Here is a 24,524-nt window from a genome sequence, read left to right on the forward strand (position 1 = left end):
AAGGTATATGCAAGTGACAATGTTGATGATGACACAACACTTTAAAAACTCACCTTAGTTGACCACTGAACAATTTGGTCACTTCTCTATTAATGTTCACAGAAGCATAGTTATGAATTACTATTGTTAACCACACAATTGGATTTAAAGAGAAGAATTGGTTAAGGGCCAATTCGGAAATCAGCTACACCGAACATTGTAAATTAAAAATAAATAAATGTAAAAAATAAATAAATCACATTCTTTCATGTAAAAAAATAAAAAAATAAAATTTTATAAACCAATGTTCCATTTTCCTTTATTTTGCTCTGAGTTCTGTGAGCCCTCCAAAATAAAGTTTACCACAGCAAAAGCAGTGCAAGGCGAGAGGCCAGTTTACAGTATAACTGCAACACATTTTACTTGGAAATATCCTTGAAGATCATCTGAAAGTGTAATTGACACAGGATGAGATGGCACATCTAGAAAAGATGAATGCCATTCAGAATGAATTCCAAGTTTGATCTGACTATCTGTTCCCTTCCTGGTGTAAATCAAATTGTTGAATTTAATTTCAAAAACGTTAAAGGTGATCACTTAGGAAATCACTGGCTCTCCAAGTGATTCCTAGAGTTGAGCTCAGGTCTTCCACATTCCTGCTGTGATGACAGAAACCATGGTCAGAGTTTATTGCTACCCCCACCTCTCTTAGAGACCACTGCACATGTCACTCCTGCACTGTTTCCTGAATAAATGTTGTCAATAGGAAGAAATGATTTATTGATAAACTGTATTTTTTCCCTTTGTTATTTACAATATTTGTACCATTAAATGACCAGATTCCAGGACTAAGATTAGTAATTAGTTTATTGTTAAGTAGTTCAAGTTTCTGCAGAAAAAATGGCATTCTTTATAGGTAAAGTGGTAGTCTATCATATATTCTGTAAAAATCGAGTGTTTTTGATAGGCTCATGCACTTTTTATTTCTCATTTGAAAATATGAACATCATAATTTTCCATATGTAATCACGTCTGTCCTGAAGCATATATTTTTAAAGTAGTTCTTAAAACTTGAAACATATGATATAGTAGCAATTATTTTAATCTTCACAAAAAAAGTGATAAAAATAAAAGTATTGGTGTAACCTTGGTTTTGAACCAACAAAATTGTACATTTGTTTTATTAGTGGAATGTATACTCATATGATATGATAACAGCGTTAGGTAAATACGTAATAGTAATTCTATGAAGGGTACATTAAATAAAATCTTACATTGTCAGCACAGTGCAAGTAAATATAGAATTCTATAGATTGTCCCATTTAATTATAACAGTGTTTAGAACTCTTACAATATATGTTGGAAGGAATAAAATCTGATATTAATAAAATATTATGCCTTCTCTCAGAAAAAGAGATTCTATATATTCCTAGAATGTGGATTTATAAACATATATACGAGGAGAATTTTGTTCTCTCTCCCCAGTACCTATTGCAGTACCTGGTAAAAAGTTAGTGCTTAATTTACACTGAAGCAATTAATTCAAAAATGGCAAATATATGTCAATATCAATCTTTTCAGCCTAGATACTTTCATTATGTAGTAATTACACTAGTGCATATATAACTGCCACTGTTTGACTCTGACTTGTACTTTCAAAGTTAGAATTGTAAGGCTGTACCAGATAATCTATTTTCAAAAGCAAACTTTGGCAAAACTTTGGAATATACACTAAATAGATGGAGAGAAAGCATTCTTTACATTTTTCCAGGAAGAATGGCGAATACTTACTTAGATGACCTCTTGGAGCAATCATATTAATATGTTGGCAAAGGTAGAAAAGAGTCAAAAGAACTATTTGAAATATTAAAAAGTAACAAAATCATCTTACATGAGAAAATTCTCAAATAATTAAAGAACCTAACATCATATAAATAATGCTGCAATGTAAACATAAAGAACAAAAAACAAAAAACAAAAAAAAAAAAAGAAGAAGAAGACTGATAGCAAATACAAGAATTTCTGTCAGAATTAGCGTGAGCTTGTGTTTTGAGCTTGAGAAAGTCACAGATTCTCTGTGCCTCGGTATTCTTATCTGAGCTATAAATATTTTGATATTGAAATTGGCAACACAGATTCAGAGGCTAACTCAGACCTATAAAATGCTATGTTCCTTTGGAGAGTTGTCCCACTCTTATCAGTTAAGGGCTTGTGGTCAAGAATGAGTCCTAAGCCACTGGCTTGCCAAGGAATTTGAGAAATCCTGATCGAATTTTGAGTTTCAGCTCTGGTTATCACAACTGCTCCATTGAAGAGTCTTGGTCTCTTCTCAGAGTAGAGCAGGTTTATCCATCAGGAACAGTTGCCAAGTGCGATGGGTTGGCCAGGATCCCTCTACACAAGAAGTATATGGAGGCTTACTCACACACATCAAATGCTTCACTGGGCTTCTGGAACTGCCTACCTGCCAGGATAAGTTTTTCTGTCACCAGCAGCAACCTAACAAGCTAAAAGTAATCATTAGTAGGGTGTGAATTATATGTTTGGGTCGGGGAAAAAATTAAAACTATGAGTTAGTCCCATGCCATTAAAATGTAGACTAGGCTAGAGTATCAAAGAGAGTTAATGGAGTTTGTTTCAGGAAAAAACTTATTAGCAGATGCCAGAAATTATAATAGATTCTATTGTCTACTTCTTCTATGGGTTATTGCTATCTGCTAAAATAGAGACTTTGGCTAAGTGTAGCTCCTTTTACTAAAGGTATTCCAGATTAATTCCGTAATTTCCCAATGATTTCCCCTCTATCCTCCCTGTGGAAAGTCTCAGGAAAAGAAACACGCAATATGATTCTCTTTATCCTCCTCCTTCCTATCTATCTATCTATCTACCTTTCTAGAAAAAGTTCCTAAACTTCTAACAGAATATGAGGTGAGAATGACAGTCCTGAAGGAATAATAGAAAAGATGTCTGAGTAGAGTCAAAGGTCAAATACTACAGATTCCCCTGGTTAGTGTGGTAAATTTGTAGACTTATGCCCAAGTAAAGAGTTGGGCTAATGGCACTTGAGAATACTATTCAGGTAATTCCCAGTGAGATAATCTCCATGCAGTGGTCTGGCCTAGATGCTATTCTGTTTTACAAATGGTTGTGATTCTGTCTTACAAATGGTTATGCAGTGCATGCTCCACACATAGTATTGGGTCAGATGCTATAATGTCATGTAAGATTCTTCTTGAGAAATTGGTTTCATGGTCAAAGTTTTGGAAGAAATTCATCCTATCTCGACCATCTCTTTCCCCCCTCCACATTCAAAAACACACATTCTTTGTTGATTCACAATGCATACACTATAATAAAGGGTCTGATTAGTCCCACAGGAAAAAAAAAATTGTGTACCTTGATTTAACATGATGTTGCTTTTTCAAACATAGAAACTTTTCTTGAGTTAACAAGTTTTAAGATACAATGGACCTAGTTCTGGCAGAACTCTCTTTGGAAAAAGAAAACTGCAATAGATGAAGTATATGAAGAGGATCAGGGTGCTAAAGTCATGTGCCCACATGATGCCTGAAATGATTACACCATATGACTGCCAAGGCATAACCCAAACTATACTTTGTTACTTCTACAACCTTACAAGGCAGCCAGTTTCATGTTTGGATAGCTTTATCACAAAATCCTTCTATTAAGCTAAAATACAGGTTCTTAGGACTAGATTATTTGCTTGAATTTATCCAGTCTAAGATCCCCTTAGCTTTCCTTTTCCACTGCTCTATTACATCATGTGTGTGTGTGGGGGGGGGGTGCATAAAGAAAAAGAGGAGAGAGAAATAGATATCATTGTCACCAAAACCCCTATGTGATTTCCACATTCTGAATGTTTTTGGTTGGTATAGTGCAGTGGTTCTCAAATTTTAATATGCATAGAAATGCCCTGAAGACCTGAAAGCTTGTTAAAAGTTTTCTGGGCTTCATTTCCAGAGATTCTGACTTAGGAGGATGGGGTAGTACCCGTGAATTTACATTTCTAGCAAGCTCATAGGTGATGTCAATGCTGCTAGTCCAAGGACCACACTGTGGGTAACATCGGGATAGTGGACATATTGATAGACCACCAAGACCCCATGTCCTAGCTGGTGGGAAAATTAACTGTTAACAACTCACAGCTGACACTGTCACTGGAAATTGCCCTCAGCTATAGGCAATTATTTTACCCAAGTTTGCCCTCTACTACAGGGTGATCCAGGACCAATACCTGGCTGACATAGGGGTACAAAGGCCTAGCCCCCTTGTCTCAATTCAAGATGTCTCTGAAGGGCCCTGTAAGTTTCACAGCTGTACTGAGAATCTGCCAAGGCCTCACATTGCTACCAGTTGGCTTCTCCTTCCGCCCAGTCTTGCCTCTTTCACATCCTTACACATGCATTTCATGGGAACACCCCTCAACAAACATTTCGCATACAACTCGCCATCCTAGAATCTATTTCTAAGGATCCCAGTATAAGTCAGTTGCGTTTTGTTTTTGTTTTACTTCTCTTTTGAACCCAAGTGTAGTGCCTTACAGTTACATTTCATCTTTCAGTAATGAACCTATGAGTCCAATTTGTTGAAAACTCTTTGGTTCCTGATACTCTCGGGCACTGTATTTGCTATTCTCCCTGCTTTGTGACATTGGCAAATTTGATAAGAATCTTATCTACATCTTGATCCAAGCCACTGATGAAAATATTGGAGAAGACAGAGCTGAGATTAGATTACTGTGCAAAGCTGCCAGAAACCTCCTTCCCAATTGATATGTATTCATTAAACAGCAATGAAGAGGGCAATGGCCTCAAAGCTGCAGATTTGGGTTGGAACACCAACTCTGTGTAAGTAGAGGTCAATAGCTAGACTCACAGCTTAGAAGAACAATGCCATTTTAGCATTTCTCCTTTAATGGGAAACTTCGGTACTACTTACATATTGCATACTTGTATTAATAAATCACATCTCACTACAAAAAACATAAAATCATAAGTAATCATTATGAATTCATCATTATTATTCACCTAATTTGTCTCAGCCTAAAAATTGTATTCAATCATTATATGGAGGGTTAGTTCCATTTAAATATATATTTTTTAAAAGTTATGATAAAAGTTATGATAAAGCTGACGTTCAATAGCTAACCCAATTTCACTAGGTTTAAAATATTAGCAATGTAGAAGAAAAACACAACCCCTCAGGAATGATATGAGTAGCCATGAGTCTAAGCAATCTAGGTTATAATCTCCAAAGGAGATTAAATTAGGTTCATCTGATCTGCTTTAAATGCTCTATTGCTTGAAAACACTGACTGGACACAGAGTGATGCAATGAATATCGTAATTAGGGATCTGATGAAGCTAAGTGTAAAGCTGAATATTAGAAGATATTTAAAACAAACAACCACTGCTTTGAATGGAAATTGATTTCCCAGTTAATTTAATAATTTTCATCTCTTCGGGTGAATACTGATGACAGACAGAATGGCCAGAGCATAAAACATTGACTGGAGGCATGAGGGTGTTACTTTTGTTCCTGGCTATTCAGTAAATCACCACACACCTCAGGCAATTATTTTCCCCATGGATTTGCTTGAAAAGATAATACCTACACATATTTTTCTAATAAAACTGTGGTACGGATTTAAGAAACTGTTTGTAAATGCATTTAGCTGTTAATAAAATGGAAGTAAAATATCGATAGGCAAAAGTTTATTTACAAAAATATGATGAAGGAAAATGCTAAGAATGAAAGAGCGATTCTCTTTTTATTTGTAAGTTTTTGAAATTTGCTACAATAAATATCACTTTATACTAGGGAAAAAAGGTTATTTCAAGATATAGAAGAAACCTCTAAACACGGAATGATAGTAGATAAATTATCAAAATAGAAAGCCCAAAAGGTACAATCTAGACTCAGAAACAAGATAAGTAGCTCTGTCGTTCAGAAATGCCACAGGACCACAAAGTGGTGCACAGGGCTGCAGACATGGAGCTGTGGGGCTCTGGCCTGGGAAGGAGGTAATGGTTGCTAGAAGTTCAGATTCTGTTGGGCTCAAGAATCTGAAAATATTCTATGCAAAACAAAGGACCTGAGCCAGCTCTTTGCTTCAATTAGAGATGGCATCAGGTTTCCCTACTGGTGAAAGAGGGCTGCAAAAATTCTGCTGTTGACCACCACCTAGAACTGCTAAAATGACCTTCTTTGGAGAGGGGGCAGTGATTAGAATAATTAAATTTTACAAAACTCACTAATACCTATATGCCCTGCATATTTTAATGGAAAAATGCATTTGAATTAATGCTTTATATTTATAATAAAACAACTAATCCCTATTATATATTAAATAAAGCCAAAAGATCCCCAAACTATAAGACTTAGAATTGTATAGATAGAAGTTAAGTCAAATGATGATTATATACATTTATCGAAATTAACTCAACTTTCTAAAAATAGAGTCTAGCTGATTTCTATATTTTACTGAATGTTTTAAAGAATTCTTTTTGAGAATGATGCAGATGCAAAGAAAACAAAAAATGCAAATATAATTGAAAAGTTGTATGATGGATATCGTTGCTAACATTAATGGCTCAATTAAATCAAATAAAAGAAACTTTTCCCCATTTGTCTTAATTTTAGACACTGTAATATTATATTTATAAATGAAGAAAAGTCTATTGATGTCCTATAATTTTTCCTTAGGAAGCAACTATAAATTTTCTTTAATTTAGAGTTTTTTCATGGGTAAAGTCTATGCACGGGCATTTCTAAGCATATATGTTGGTGTGCTGGTGGAGCCCAGTTCAGGGCTATTAGGACTGGGTTAGAATGATAATGTCTACTTGGCTATATCACCAGGTAATTTTCTACACCAGTAAATCACCAATGACATGGTTCCAAATGTCTCTCTTTGTGTGCAATCCCTGCAAGCTAGAAACATTCTAATTACTTTAAGGGAGATGACATAAAATAAAACAGACAGTTGCCACTATGAACCTTTTAGATCCATATGGATCGTGACACTCCCTGGCCCAGAGCCCCAAGGTTTCACGTATCAGGTATTGTATTATTCTACTGTAGGACTGCTAGAATTCTTATGCTTCATAATCAGTTGGAAAGATTAGGTCTCAGCAGTATAAAAATTGGAGCGTTTGTAACTATATAAGCAACTCTCTCTTAAAGAACCTAAGGAAACTTCCTCACACTGACAAAAGAAGTGTACCTAAAGGAGCTGCTAATGGATTGGATGTTTTAACGTACCAACTCCTTTATTTCTTAAGATAGACTAGAAGGTACTACATTTTGCATGAGAGGGATTAAAAATAGGCTACTTTAAAATGAGAAGTTTGAACTGGTGGCTTTAGGATCATTTGTAGCTTTCATATTTTGAATAAAATATGCTACAAATATATTGTAAGCAGCCCCTGAACTTAATAAAAGGTTGTATTTTATACAACATGCTGTTAGCATCATATTACAGTCTTTTACATAGCTTCAAGGGCAGCAGATCTTCATTTTTTAACTTTTTGGAAATAAACCAAAGCCATTTAGTGTCCAACGTCTGATTGTTTTATTCAATTCACAATTATAGAGCACAATTACTGAGTAAACATAAGGTGTGGCTATAAAATAAGACAATAGTCTGCTGATGATCATAAAACAGTCCCCAACCAGTTCCAGAAAACAAACTCCAAAAATGTTTTGAGAAAGGACTGCATTTGTGAATAGAGTATATTAAACTCTTTAACAAAATTCACATCTGTCCCTCTCTTAAATAAATAGACAGGCAAAAATTTGTGGTACTATTTGCTCTTCTTCCCTGTAAAAAATAAGTTTTCCTTTTTAAAAAATTTTACTTTCAGAAAAATTTGAGTATGTTTTTGAAAATATAGCACATATGTAAATATCATCCAGCAAGTTTTAGGTGGAAAAAAATAGTGCTGGGGACAAAGGGAAGCAAGAAGATTCATTTTAAGGAAAACAACTCTGAGGCCAGTGTGAAGGTCACATGAGTGTACAGACTCCTTGATGTCTGACAGCACTGAGAAAAGGTGGTTACAATCTCCCACACAAAAGGTGAAGAGGCTTTAGGATGAAGTGACAATAGGGATGAAGAAAAGAGGATAGTTTCTAGAGCATTTTTAAAAGTAGAATTCACAAAATTGGGAAGCTAATTTAATACATGCATAATTAGATTGGGAAAGAGAGAGGAAGGGAAAGGTAGAAGGTAATTCTTAGATTCCCAGTCTTAGAGACAATTAAGTTAGGCAATGAAACTACACTGAACACACAGAAAATCTAGCATTGTTTTAGGGGCAGACAATGCATTCTACTTTAGACTTGTTGAGCCTGCAGGATATACAGGTGGAGATGTGCAGTAGCTGGCTGAAAGTACATTTGTGGATTTCAGGAGAAAAGTATAAGATGGAGGTGAAAACTAAGGAGTGTTAATGGTAGTTGAAGCCAATAGACAAAGCTATTTGAAATGTGTAGAGACAAAAAAGAGAGAGAATTAAGACTAGAACACCAACATTTAAGGTTGCATATAGTAAAAAGAACCTATGCTGATTACTGTTACAACTCCCAAATTTGTATCTTGAGCCACTATCTTGAGCCATCCCCAGAATTTAATATTTGTATATCCAGCATCTCTACCACATCTCTACCTGGATGCATAATTCCCATTTCAAATGTAATGTGTACACATCTTCCTTCCAAGATATATTGCTCTTGAAGCCTTCCCGTTCTCAGGAAATGAGTACTCCCTCTTCCAGTTGCTCAGGCTAAAAACTCTGGAGTCTTCCTTTTTAACACTTTTTTACACTTGAAACATAGTTGAGGAAGTTTCAAGATGGCGGCGGCTGTGGCGGCTGGCGCGGAGTAGCTGAGGTGGAAAAGGAGGCCACTGGGCCTCAGGCAGCCGGGAAACTTGTGGACCTTCCTCTGGCCATCTCTTAAGGGAGGACTGCTGCTGCTGGCCGGTCGTGGGGGCTCAACGCCACTTTGCCCCCGGCAGGAGAGGCTGCCTCATTTACAGGCAACAGCTTTGAAGTGTGGAGCAGGAAAAGAACTGATTCTTAGCTGCAAAAGTGAGTCTTGAAACAGGGAACACGGCACCAGGGCTGCTGTGGATGCAGCCAGGATCCCGGAGGCTGGGGCCGCACTGAAGGCGGCCAGCTGCCCTATTCAGGATTCGAGGTTTCAGGCCGGCATTAAAGAAGATTCCTGGGAGCGCCCGAGCGGCGCCGCGACTGAACAGCCCGAGGCGGCAGCGCCGAGAACACGGAAGGCAACAAACCAGAGACAGAGCGAGCGCCCGACCTGGCACAGCACTGTGAGTGATCCCTGGCACAGCTCTGTTCGGGGGGTGGATGCCCACGCGGCTCCCGCCTGCACCACCAGGCCACTCACTGCCCCGGTGCTGCCTCCATTTTCCCAGGTGCGGGCAGCTCCGCCCTGCTCGGCCATCACTGAGCCCATTTGCTTGGCCTGGCGCGGGGCTTTCCGGACCCTGCGGGCCGGCCTCCTCTCCCACTCCCTCCGCGGTTCTCTGGCAGGGCTGGGGGTGTGGGGCGTCCTGACCAGTTTTGGGAGGGCTAGGAAGTACGGGCGGGCCGACTGTCACTCCACCACACCCTGGACTCCGGCCCCGGTAAACTTCCTGTTACTGGGAGGCAGATACCATCTCTGCGACCACCAGTTTGGAAAAAAGCCTAACGAATTTCTGGTTGGGAATAGTGTGGTAGGAGAGTTCCCAGGTCCGCTTGAACCTGCCGGAGAGCAGGCTGCAGGCGGGCACTAGACTCGGTTTATACCGGGGGGATACAAAGGTGAACAAGACCCGAGAAAGATCTACACAGTGCTACAAAGGCACCCAGAGAGACCGGTCGTCTGTGCCTAGCAGAAACCTGGTAGACTTCCTGGGCGAGGCGGTGCTGAGCAGGGTCTTGAAGGCCCAGCTGATAGACGAGGGGTGCAGAAGACACGCCCCAGCCCAGCACAGTGTGCACAGAGGGGGGAGACGTGCGACCAGGGAGGCGGAGACTCGACAGAAACCACACACCCGGTGGGGTCGCCACTGCACGATCTAACAGCCTGGGCCAGAGCACACGGAACGGGGAGAAGTCCTTTACAGAAAGTGAAAGCTCAACAGAGATCACACACCCTGTGGTACGTGATCCACCAGCCCAGCAGAGTACAAGCTGACTAGAAAGGTGGATCCCCGGAGAAGCCCAAGACCCGAGGCAACCACACACACAAGACACTAGAGGCCAACTGAGCAGTCACGGCGGGAGCCATACCAAATTGGCAACCACAGCAACATCCTAGTTAGTCATTAGTCTTAAACCGGTGGACTGTGAAACCCCCTGCCACAATGAATAAACACCAAAAAAAAGACACCAGAAATACAAAAAATCAAGAAAGTACACCACCAAAAGTTAATAAATCTCATACTCTAGATCCTATAGAACAAGAAGCCCTTGAAATAACTGACAAGGAATTTCGAGTGATAATTCTAAGGAAACTGAATGAGATACAAGAAAACTCAGCTAGACATCATGATGAAATGAGGAAAAGTATACAGGATCTGAAAGAGGAAATATACAAGGAAATCAATGTCCTGAAAAAAAATGTAGCAGAACTTGCTGAACTGAAGAAGTTATTCAGCGAAATAAAAAACACAACGGAGAGTTTAACCAGCAGGCTTGTCGAAGTTGAAGAGAGAACCTCTGAACTTGAAGATGGGCTGTTTGAAATAACACAAGCAGACAAAAAGAAAGAAAAAAGAATCAAGAACATGGAAGAAAATCTGAGAGAGATATCAGACAACCTCAAGCGCTCAAATATCCGAGTCATGGGTATTCCAGAAGGGGAGGAAAATGGAGATTCCATTGAAAACATATTCAACAAAACAGTGGCAGAAAACTTCCCAGGTATAGGAAAAATCACAGATCTTCAGATCCAGGAAGCTCAACGATCTCCAAACGTGTTCAACCCAAAAGGCCTTCTCCAAGACATGTCATAGTCAAATTGGCAAAACTCAGAGACAAAGAGAGAATCTTAAAAGCTGCAAGAGAGAAGCGTCAAATCACCTATAAGGGAGCCCCAATCAGGTTAACATCAGACTTTTCATCACAAACCCTAAAAGCTAGAAAGGAATGGGATGATATTTTCAAAATACTAAAAGACAAAGATTGCCAGCCAAGAATACTCTACCCTGCAAGGCTATCCTTCCGAAATGAGGGGCAAATAGTATATTTCTCAGACAAACAAAAACTGCGGGAGTTCACTACCACAAGACCACCCTTACAAGATATCCTCAAGGGAGTACTGGGTTTGGTTCCTGAAAAATAACTACCACTGCCATAAAAACCTAAGAAAAATCTAAACCCGCTAGTACAATAAAAATGGCATTCATGAAGAGAAAACAAGCTAACAAAAACACTATCTACAACCTAAGGAACCAACAAACAAAGAAACCAAACAGTAAATCAGAAAGCAAGGAACAAAAGACACCTAAGACAACCAAACAACCAATAAAATGCTAGGAATAAATCAACACCTTTCAATAACAACTCTTAATGTTAAAGGCTTAAATTCCCCAATTAAAAGACACAGACTGGCTGACTGGATCAAAAAGCAGGACCCAACTATATGCTGCCTACAAGAGACCCACCTCACCCATAAAGATTCACACAGACTAAGAGTGAAAGGATGGAAAAAGATTTACCATGCAAACAGAAAAGAAAAACGAGCTGGAGTGGCTATTCTTATATCTGACAAAATAGACTATAAACTAAAAACCATAAAAAGAGACAATGAGGGACACTACTTAATGATAAAAGGACTGATCCATCAAGAAGACATAACAATCATAAATATGTACGCACCCAATGTTGGAGCATCCAGATTTATAAAACAAACTCTATTAGACCTAAAGAAGGAAATAGACACTAATACCATAATAGCAGGGGACCTGAACACTCCACTGTCAATATTAGACAGATCATCTAGGCAAAGAATCAGTAGAGAAACACAAGATCTAAACAAGACTCTAGACCAATTGGAATTGGCAGATATCTACAGAACATTCCACCCAACAACCTCAGAATATTCATTCTTCTCATCAGCACATGGATCATTCTCCAGGATAGATCACATATTAGGTCACAAATCAAGTCTCAATAAATTCAAAAAAATTGGAATTATCCCATGTATCTTCTCAGACCACAATGGATTAAAACTAGAAATTAATACCAAACAAAACTCTGGAAACTATACAAACACATGGAAATTAAACAGCATTCTACTTAATGACATATGGGTCCAAGAAGAAATCAAGCAGGAAATCAAAAAGTTTATTGAAACTAATGAAAACAATGATACATCATACCAAAACCTGTGGGATACTGCAAAAGCAGTATTGAGGGGAAAATTTATTGCATTAAATGCTCACTTCAGAAGAATGGAAAGATGGCAAGTGAACAACCTAACACTTCACCTTAAAGAACTAGAAAAACAAGAACAATCCAATCCTAAAGTTAGCAGACGGAAAGAAATCATTAAGATCAGAGCAGAACTGAATGAAATTGAAAACCAAAAAACAATTCAAAAGATCAACGAATCAAAAAGTTGGTTTTTTGAAAAGATAAATAAAATTGACAAACCATTAGCATGGCTAACAAAAAAAAGAAGAGAGAAGACTCAAATAACAAAAATTAGAAATGAAAAAGGCGATATTACAACTGATTCATCTGAAATACAAGGAATCATTCGAGACTACTATAAACAACTATACGCCAACAAATTTGAAAATCTGGAGGAAATGGATAAATTTCTGGACACACACAAGCTCCCAAAACTGAACCGTGAAGACGTAGAAAATTTGAACAGACCAATAACAATAAAGGAGATTGAAGCTGTTATCAGAAGGCTCCCAACAAAGAAAAGCCCAGGACCAGATGGATTCACAGCAGAATTTTACCAAACATTCAAAGAGGAATTGACACCGATTCTTTACAAACTATTCCAAAAGATTGAAACGGACGCAAATCTCCCAAACTCATTCTATGAAGCAAACATCATCCTGATACCAAAACCAGGTAAAGATATAACCAAAAAAGAAAACTACAGGCCGATATCCTTGATGAATATAGATGCAAAAATCCTCACTAAAATACTAGCAAACAGAATACAGCAACACATACGAAAAATTATTCATCACGATCAAGTGGGATTCATCCCAGGGATGCAAGGTTGGTTCAACATACGCAAATCAATAAATGTGATACACCATATTAATAAACTCAAACACAAGGACCATATGATCATCTCTATAGATGCTGAAAAAGCATTTGATAAAGTTCAGCACTCATTCATGACAAAGACCCTCTATAAGTTAGGTATAGAGGGAAAGTATCTCAACATAATTAAAGCCATATATGCCAAACCCACTGCCAATATCATCCTGAATGGGGAAAAGCTGAAAGCTTTTCCTTTAAGAACAGGCACTAGACAAGGATGCCCACTCTCACCACTTCTATTCAACATAGTGTTGGAAGTACTAGCCAGAGCAATCAGAGAAGAGAAGGAAATAAAGGGCATCCAGATTGGAAAAGATGAAGTCAAACTGTCCCTGTTTGCAGATGACATGATCCTATATATCGGACAGCCTAAAACCTCTACAAAAAAACTGTTGGAATTGATAAATGATTTCAGCACAGTAGCAGGATACAAAATCAACACACAAAAATCAGTAGCATTTCTTTTCTCCAATAGTGAACATGCAGAAGGAGAAATCAAGAAAGCCTGCCCATTTACAATAGCCACCAAAAAAATAAAATACTTAGGAATTGAGTTAACCAAGGAGGTGAAAAATCTCTATAATGAGAACTACAAACCACTGCTGAGAGAAATTAGAGAGGATACAAGAAGATGGAAAGATATTCCATGCTCTTGGATTGGAAGAATCAACATAGTGAAAATGTCCATACTACCCAAAGTGATATACAAATTCAATGCAATCCCCATCAAAATTCCAAAGACATTTTTCTCAGAAATGGAAAAAACTATTCAGACATTTATATGGAACAATAAAAGACCACGCATAGCCAAAGCAATGCTCAGCAAAAAAAATAAAGCTGGAGGCATAACACTACCTGACTTTAAGCTATACTACAAAGCTATAATAACCAAAACAGTATGGTACTGGCATAAAAACAGACACACTGACCAATGGAATAGAATAGAGAATCCAGAAATCAACCCACACACTTACTGCCATCTGATCTTTGACAAAGGCACCAAGCCTATTCAGTGGCGAAGGGACTGCCTCTTCAGCAAGTGGTGCTGGGATAACTGGATATTGATATACAGGAGAATGAAACTAGATCCATACCTCTCACCGTATACTAAAATCAACTCAAAATGGATTAAGGATTTAAATATACACCCTGAGACAATAAAACTTCTTAAAGAAAACATAGGGGAAACACTTCAGGAAATAGGACTGGGCACAGACTTCATGAATACAACCCCAAAAGCAAGGGAACCAAAGGAAAAATAAACAAATGGGATTATATCAAACTAAAAAGCTTCTGCACAGCAAAAGAAACAATTAACAGAGTTAAAAGACAACCAACAGAGTGGGAGAAAATATTTGCAAAATATACATCTGACAAAGGATTAATATCCAGAATATATAAGGAACTCAAACAACTTTACAAGAAGAAAACAAGCAACCCAATTAAAAAATGGGCAAAAGAGCTAAGTAGGCATTTCTCTAAGGAAGATATCCAAATGGCCAACAGACATATGAAAAAATGCTCAACATCACTCAGCATCCGGGAAATGCAAATCAAAACCACATTGAGATACCATCTAACCCCAGTTAGGATGGCTAAAATCCAAAAGACTATGAACGATAAATGCTGGCGAGGCTGCGGAGAAAAAGGAACTCTCATACATTGTTGGTGGGACTGCAAAATGGTGCAGCCTCTATGGAAAATGGTATGGAGGTTCCTTAAACAATTGCAAATAGATCTACCATACGACCCAGCCATCCCACTGTTGGGAATATACCCAGAGGAATGGAAATCATCAAGTCGAAGGTATACCTGTTCCCCAATGTTCATCGCAGCACTCTTTACAATAGCCAAGAGTTGGAACCAGCCCAAATGCCCATCATCAGATGAGTGGATACGGAAAATGTGGTACATCTACACAATGGAATACTACTCAGCTATAAAAACGAATGAAATACTGCCATTTGCAACAACATGGATGGACCTCGAGAGAATTATATTAAGTGAAATAAGTCAGGCACAGAAAGAGAAATACCACATGTTCTCACTTATTGGAGGGAGCTAAAAATTAATACATAAATTCACACACACATACACACATACACACACAAACCGGGGGGGGGGGGGGGGAAGAAGATATAACAACCACAATTATTTGAAGTTGATACAACAAACAAACAGAAAGGACATGGTTGGGGGGGAGGGGGGGAGGGAGAAGGGAGGGAGGTTTTGGTGATGGGGAGCATTAATCAGCTACAATGTATATCGGCAAAATAAAATTAAAAAAAAAAAAAAAAGAAACATAGTTGATTATACATATTTATGGGGCACCGAGTTGACTATCAGTATTTGTGTACAATATGTGGTGATCAAATCAGTATTATTAGCATGTTCATTATTACTAATCATAATCATTCTTTGTGTCCATTACTCAATTTCTCCCTACCCTCCTTCCTCCCTCTCCCCCACCTCTACTGACCACGGTTCCGTTCTCTCCTTCTGAAAGTTTGTGTTATTGTGATGGCTCATTTCTTTCTTTCCTTCATTCCTTTCCTTTCCCTCCCTCCCTCCCTCCCTCCCTCCCTTCCTTCCTTCCTTCCTTCCTTCCTTCCTTCCTTCCTTCCTTCCTTCCTTCCTTCCTTCCTTCCTTCCTTCCTTCCTTCCTTCGTTCCTTCCCTCCCTCCCTCCCCTCCCTTCCTTCCCTTCCCTTCCTTCCTTCCCTTCCTTCCTTTCTTCTCACTTTCCTCCCACCTATAAGTGAGGATATGTGGTATTTCTCTTTCTGTGCCTGGCTTATTTCACTTAACATAATTTTCTCTGGAGTCTTCCTTGACTCCTCTTTCTCTCACACCTAAATCCAATCCATTACAAAGCCTTTTGGGCTCTGTATTCAAAATATAGTAGAATTCAGCTACCTCTCACCACATTAACCCCTCCCATACTTATCCAAGCCACAGTCATCTCTTGACTGAATTGTGACAATAGTTTTCTAATGGTCTCACTACTTCTCTTTACTCTATGACTAACATTGGTCCTGTTGGTCAACTCTACTACTTGAAAATTTCCCTTCCTTGGTTTCCAGAACAATATTATCTTGCAACTCTTCTATTTCTCTAATCATATAATAAGTTCAAAGTGCTTGGCACAATGCCTGGCACATAGTAAGAGCTCAATAAATGTCATCTGTCATTAACATTATAAGAATTAATTCCTTTACTCAATAAATATTTTTGTGCTGAGTATTTTCTAGGTAGGTTCAGTTCTTGGAGCCAGATAAGCCAAAATATGACATTCTTCTGTTAAAAACCCTCCAACATCTCCCATCTCATTCAGAATAAAAGCTAAAGTCCTTAGATGGGCCTAAAAGGATCAATATAATCAGATTTCTGTTAGCTTTGTATAAATTCATTGTTTACTACATTCCTGTTCACATGATCCTTTCCTGCCCCACTGGTCTTAAGTTTCCTCCAACATGCTAAGTATACTCCTGTCTCAGGGCATTTCCAAGGGTTAGGACCTTCCTATATTGCTTTTCTTCCAATGATCCATATGGCTCACATTCTCAGGTCCTTTAGATTTTTCTTAAATGTTACACTTTCAGTAAGACCTTTCGTGACCACCAATGGCAGCACTTCTCTTCTACCACCACTACCACCACCACCGCTACCACCACCACCACCACACACACACACACACACACACACACTCTCTCTCTCTCTCTCTTTTTCCTCTTTATGTTTCCACATTGCACTTATCACCATCTGACACATCAAATATTTAACTTTTTTATTTGTCAGTGACTGTCTCTCACCTTCTCCTTCCTAGAATGTAAGCATCATGATGATAGGGATTTCCACTGCTGAACTGAGACTGCCCAGAAAATACTTAGCACAAAAAAATTTATTTATTGAGTGACGGAAATAATTCTAATGATGCTGATGACAGATGACATTTACTGAGCTCTTACTCTGTGCTAGGCATTGTGCCAAGCACTTCACACTTACATGATTAGAGAAACAGAAAAGTTGAGAGATAATATTGTTCTGGAAACCAAGGAAGGGAAAGATTCAAGTAGTAGAGTTGACCAACAGTACCAGTGTTAAAATGGAGTCAAGTAGATGTATAAATAAAAATAGGGCAATTGGCTATTACAAAGTCATTGTTGATATTAATGAGTCTTTGTTTTCAGTCAAGTGGCAGTGCTGGGGATGTAAGATTGGAGTGGACTGAAGTACATATAACCAGAAGCTGAAGAACAACAAACAGTAATGTCAATTATTGCTTCAAAAATTGGATGGGAAGGGGAAACAAGCATAGCTGGATAGAAAAGATGACACCCTAGAAAAGTTCTTTTAGGTCGAGAGAGACTTGAGCATGGTGGTTGACAGAACGGGAGGAGCAATAGTAATAAGAAATTGAAGATCCCAGAAAAAGAGAGCAGAATAATTACTAAAAGAACATGTGGGAGAATGTGAAAGAGATCCAGTTTCCAGCTAGAGTAGCTCTTTGCTGTACACAATAACAATATGGCACACTCCCTCCCTCCCCCCTTTCTTGTTTCTTTAACGTGAAGAAGAGGAGAAAGGACCTAGGAATAGAGAAGCAAAAAGTGATTTACAAGTGCTTTCAGGATTGCCAAAGATGGAGAACACAGGTGATAATTTTATCAGAATATCAACTATTAACTGTGATCATTAAAATCTGAAATGTAATTATCAGGAAGAACAGAAATATACTGATGTATTATTTTAAGGAAGAGTATGTTTGTATGTATATACATGCATATGCATATACACATATGTGCAAATATGTACACATATATGTGTATACACATGTACATGCTAAATCTTTCTTAGAACCTAGAGGGGTTTTTCTGGCATCTGAGAACTTAGATAAGGAATTTCAGCCATGTAGAGCTCTCTGATGCTAGGACCAGCCCTTCTACTTGATGAACTTACACCTGGCTGGCAGGTAGCTGTGGAAGGCTTCATATAGCTACAGACAGACAATTCAGACTTAATGCTCATTTTTTTGTATAAAGAGTGATCCTGGAATAGAAAAAAGGAAATGAAATCTCATGACAGTGTCATCATAAAGTCATTAGCCAGATGGCAGTCCTCGATATCAAATCCTTAGAGGCTTCTCGCAATAATTTGTAATATCACATCTAATATTATCTTATTCACAAATTCATATCTATTCACAGAGATCGAAAAGGAAGAAATGAACTTGCAGAGGCTCACGTTTCTGGCTTTATACATTAACATGGACTCTATAAGGAATATGATCAGGAAAATAAAATATTTTCCTACATAGGTCACAATAATGATCTGTGTTCTGATCTGAGTTTCTAAATTGCACAATTTAGTTGAGAAGCAGCGTTTTCTTTTTTTCATGAATAGTAGATGATTCCCTTTAAGCACAAATGGCTATTTACATTTATCTATTCTATATAAAAGTGGTAAATAAAAGGTCCTATCAAAAGTCAATGTAAAGTTTGAAGATTCATCAGATCCATTAATAAACTTAAATAACACTGAAATACAAGATAACACTAGTTTACTTTTGTTCTTGATTAGTTCTTGAAACTACAACCTGCCAATGTATGATATCAAAGTAAAGCTCTTCCAAGTTATATTTTTATATCTTATTTAATATTCAACAATTTAAAACTGAATTGGAAGAAAAGGTGGTTCTCATAAGCATAGAGAGTAAAATAACGGTTAATGTTTACTAGAGGCTGAGGGGGTGGGGGTAGGAGAAGTGGTGGACTAATGGGTACAAACCTATGCTATCTACCCTAAGTGAATCATTGTGCAGTATATGCATATATCGAAACAACACACTGTACCCCCCAAATATGTACAAATAAATGTTAAAACAAACTGAATTGAAGATTTTATTGCTTTAAATAGGCTTCCAAATGTACAAAAATTTTGCATGGACTTATTCATATCATTGAAAGTTTCAGTGCAGGCAATGCATTAGTGTTTAGTAGTAAAATAGCGTCTAACCTGAACTGTGAGAAATGATGTATCAGAATGCTTTTCATAGTAGGGTCCCTCTATGCTTTTAAGTAGAGTCCCTCCTACCTAAGAAGGCGTCATTAGAGATTTATTTCCGAAGATATAAGGTACTTTTTCTCCATAACCCAAATATCGATATTATTAATCTTGCCTTTTAAAAATGAGTTTATAGGATTAACAAAATAAGTGCAAGTGTCATCTTGCCATAGTTGTAGGATTTGAGGATTTAAACACCAACACGAGAAAATGGATAAGTAAAAGAAATAGGGTGGGAACAAGGAAATTCAATAATATGAACCACTTCATAAAAGAAACACTTTTTATTTATAGAATATAGCAATAACTCATTTTGAAGTAATACAGTATGTAGTTATAATAAATGTGCCTTATACTGCTTAGGTGGACATAGGCAAAGATGATGTAGAGCAGGACTGTCAATAAAACTTTTGTGATGGTAATAAACTTTTCACACTATCTAATAGGGAAGCCATTAGTTACATGTGGCTCTTAAGCACTTGAAAGGTGGCTGAGACAGAGAATTTTTAATTTTATTTAATTATGATTAATTTAAACTTAAATAGCCACCTGTGGCTAGTGTCTAACCTATTGGACAGCACAAGTCTAGAGGAGAATGATGATGTTACTTTACTTCTGGGTTCAGCTGGGCAAGATATTGGACAAACAGGTCAAAATGCAAAAGACCACATAAAAACCTTTCTTGTTCTTTATCTAGCTAGCATAAGGTCAATAAGAATGTAAAATGAGAGAAGGTGTAGACAAACCAGGATATGGTTTGATCTGTACAACTGACATACATACATAACACACATAGAATGTGGATTTCTAATGTAAAGTATCATTAGCCCATAGAGAATTCAGCTTTCCTCATTATCTCTCACTGACCAGTGAGAGAGATCATCAAACTCAAATGGTCCATGGTTATTTAAATCCTACTGCATCACTCAATGATTTGACTGGTTATTTCTTCTGAGAACTTAATGCAGCTGAGCTACAGCATGTCAGTTTGTCAGTTTATTCTTTCCATTCCCTTTGTGGCAGACATTCTCTATTGATTCGCCCAACCCCAATTCCTAGGCACTAGAGGTGATTCTGCAGTACAGTTCTGGATGTAAAGTTCCTAGGAAAGCCGTTCCTTTCCTGATACAAGCACTGTCCTTTTTCCTCTTTCTTCTTCCTGCTGGAATGCACATGTTCTGAGGGAAATGCCAAGAAGAACACGGAGACTTCAAGGGTGACATTGCTGGGTCACTGAACCAACGTCAGCATCTGCCCACCCCCAAACTTCTCATTATTTAATAAGCTACTGAAAGTTTTCTGTTACTTGAAACTGAAAAACAATTCTAACAGATACATTTTTCTTCTGTGTTGAGCTATTGACACATCAGCGCACTTGTAATTATTTTTTGTTTGTTCATTTACTTATTTAATCAAAAAATGTTTTGGGGATAGTTACTAGGTGCCAAGCTAAGTGCTAGGTAATGTAAGGGTGGATAAGCAGCCAATGTCCATGCCCTTACAGAGCTAATATCCTTGTAGGAGACAAAGACCAGCAAACCTTAGGTACAGTGTAGTAAGATAAGCAGTATAATAGAGGACCAAAAGAGTATGGGGATTTGGGGGTTGGTAGCCAGAAAAGGCTTCCTGGAGGAACTGGCATTTACACTGAGACCTGGATAATGAATAGAACTTAAGCAGGCAAAGAAGAGGGAATATTATATACCAGGTCAGTAGGCAATAGAGAAGACAGAACATAGCTAACAAAAAATGAAAATAGCTCAATGTTACCTGTGCACGAGGGAAGAAGGTGGAGGATCCAGGGAGAGCAGGAAGTTAGGCTGGAGTTGTAATAAAAGGCCAAATCACACAAGACCTTGAAGCCATTTCAAGAAGTATGGATTGTCTTCAAATAGCAATGGATAAACTACTCATGGCTTTAAAAGGGGGAGGAGGGTAAGCTACATGAATATACTATATTTGTTTATTTATTTTAAGAAATTCAGAATTTTTATTCTTTGATACCTTAAATTTTTTAATTTTTATTGAAACACAATTGCTTGTACATATCCGTGGGGTACAGCATTGAATATCCATACATGTGTGCAATGTGTGATACTCAAATCAGAAATAATCAGTATATTCAAAATCATACAACGTAATCATTTTTTTTGTGAATATACTGTATTTAGAACAATCATTTTGGTTCTGTATTGTGGCTACTGTAAACAGAGCTGCAATGAACATGGGAGTTCGGGTATCCCTTCGGCATGATGATTTCCATTCCTTTGGGTATACACCCAGAAGTGGGATTGCTGGTTCATACGGAAGATCTATCTGCAGTTGTTTGAGAAACCTCCATACTGTTTTCCATAGTGGTTGTACTAATTTACAGTCCCACCAACAGTGTAGAAGAGTTCCCCTTTTCCCCACATCCTTGCTAGCATTTGTTATTCTCGGTCTTTTTGATAATACCCAGTCTAGTTGGGGTCAAGTGATATCTCAATGTGGTTTTGATTTGCATTTCCCTGGTGATTAATGATGTCGAGCATTTTTTTATGTTTCTGTTGGCCATTTGTATGTCTTCCTTTGAAAAATGTCTGTTCGGCTCCTTTTCCCAGTTTTTAACTGGATTATTTGTTTTTTTTTTAATGTGAAGCTGTTTGAGTTCCTTGTATATCCTGGATATTAGTCCCTCGTCAAAACCTAAATGTCCATTGATGGAAAACTGGATAAGGAAAATGTGGTATATACACAAAATGGAATACTACTCTGCCATAAAAAAGAATGAAATTCTGCCATTTGCAGCAACATGGATGAGCTTGGAGAAAATTATGTCAAGTGAAATAAGCCAGGCGCAGAAAGATAAATACCTCATATCTTCACTCATAAGTGGGATGTAGAAAGAAAGACCAGAAAAAGATGTTGAATTTTCAGAAGGCAAGAACAGACCTATAGCTACTTGTGGTGAGAAAGATGGAGGGGGAGGGGGAGTTAGAGAGTAATTTGGTAAGGGACACAAAGAGTAATTATGATTTGTAATGATGAATATGCTAATAACATTGAGTTGATAATTACATACTCTACACAAATACTGACAGTCAACTCTGTACCCCATAAATATGTATAATGAAAAATAAATAAATAAAGAAAGTGATCATTTTGGATTCTATGCAGAGAATTAATGGGAAGTAGAAAGACTAGAAGTAGAGAAACCAGTTAGGTGAATGATGTGGTCATTTAGGCAAGACATGATAGGCTGAGGAGTAGGAATGGAAAGAGTAAGCAGATTTGAAAGCTATTTAGGCAGTGAATGACTTTGTTATAGCTTAGCTATGGCGGTTGTAGAAGGAAGAGTCAAGCATGACACTCAGGTTTCCAAACTGCACAACTGGATGGGTTGTGGTGATGTTCACTAAATAGGGACTATAGGGAGAGAAGTAGGTTGCATTAGGAGAAAGAGGTTGGAAGAGGGTAAAGATGAGTTCAGCTTTAGACCTATTCAATGTGAAGTTCCTGTGAGACATTAAAATGGAAAGAAAGCAGTAGGCTATACAGGACTGAAACTCAAAATAGCAGACTGAAACTACACAAGTGGATGAATTTTTGCAAAAAGTATATGTAAAGTGAGAAAAGAACAGAGAACAACTTCACAGGCATGAGTCAAAAGTAGCTTGGCAAATTGCAGATTTTGTATGGGCCAGCTAAAAATGTAAGCTGCCTTCTAAAATTCCAACTTACTGTACTCATTGGGGAAGCAATTATATACCTTCCTTAGCTGATAAGTTTTTAGGGACCAAGCCAAAAAATATAAACTGCAAGTGATCTTAATAAAGTGATCAAAAGAACTGAGAGAGTTGCTTGGGGCACCAAGGAGCATGGGAATGTGGAGAGAGGGGTCTGCCAGAAAGAGTAGTGAAGATGAAATAGACCAGTCCCCCAAAGTGCTAGTTTTGTGCCATGAACAAGCTTTCTTCTTGGCCCTTCTCACTTTACATTCCCTAAACTCACCAAATTAATCTCTGATCTTAATTTGCTTTCCTAAAGAGGCTTCTCTTTGAAAAGCAAGTATTTCCCACTGAGATTTAATGATACCAATTAATTTCATATTAATAATTCTTCCTAAGCCTAATCTGTTCTTGTTTAACTGAACAGATACCAAATCTGCATTTGGAAAAGAAAGTACAAACCTTGCCACTGAGAAGAGGAAGTAAGCGTGAAAACTTTTTCCAAATATCAGTCCCCTATTCAGGTTCACCCTTTCTCCACCGGAGTCCTTTTGATAGATCCCCAAATATAACTTCCCAACTTTAGGTTGAATCTTGTTTTCCATGGTCATCTGAACACCTACTGTCTGGAATTCAGGACTAGAGCTGCTCTATACTCCAGGGTCACTAGCTTAAATCAAGCTTCACAGGAGTTTTCACTTTTCAATCTCTAGCTCAGATGCAAGATTTACTTGGTTTTTTAATTTCAACATATCAATAGCTCATTACTCCTAAGCCTTCCTGCTTCTAGTTCAAACTCTGCTTTTTCCTCTTAATGATAGCCTTCCTTCTTAATAAACACTGCTTAACTGACTCTTTCAGTAGTTCATGTCGTCTTCTGAAATTCACCTTTCACTATGGTCTTCCTCATTGTTGCACAGGTATTATTTTTGCCCCTGTTTTCTGATACAATTCAAAATAAGCACCCAACAGTCAACTTATCACAGCATGCACAAGGTAGCTCTACATTTTGCGAAGGGAGTCGTTACTCAACAAATAATTACCATCTCCCTATTACATCACCTAGTTCAGGACACGGGGGTGTATCAAATAAGAAAGACACAGTCTCTGCCCTCATGGAGTTCAGACTAATTTGGAGGACAAACATTAAACAATTGGTTACATAATTCATGCTTTTATTTACAATTAGAATAATTGGAAATGAAAGAAAAGCACAAGGGGTTAAGAGAGTGGATAATAAGGAGACAGGACCTAGTTTGAGGAGATAGTGTTTCTAAGAGCTGTTAATTTCCATAGATACATACTGAAATGAAGTTAGGAGTCATATTACCCTATATGGATTTTCCCATTGGTTGTGTGCAGTGAGATGAAATGATTGTACCATGGACAATTATAACTCCATCATGAAGCCCAAAGTGACTTTGTCACATTAAAGGTGGTGTACCACG

General features: G+C 37.9%; 1 protein-coding gene across 2 annotated transcripts in view; it reads right to left on the reverse strand.

The window, feature by feature from the left end:
• Window positions 1-24,524, reverse strand: part of DMD (dystrophin) — a 2,107,999-nt gene that overhangs the window by 500,220 nt on the left and 1,583,255 nt on the right. The gene's annotated exons all lie outside the window — the stretch shown is intronic.

This window comes from Cynocephalus volans, chromosome X, assembly GCF_027409185.1.
Source record: "Cynocephalus volans isolate mCynVol1 chromosome X, mCynVol1.pri, whole genome shotgun sequence".
NCBI lineage: Eukaryota > Metazoa > Chordata > Mammalia > Dermoptera > Cynocephalidae > Cynocephalus > Cynocephalus volans.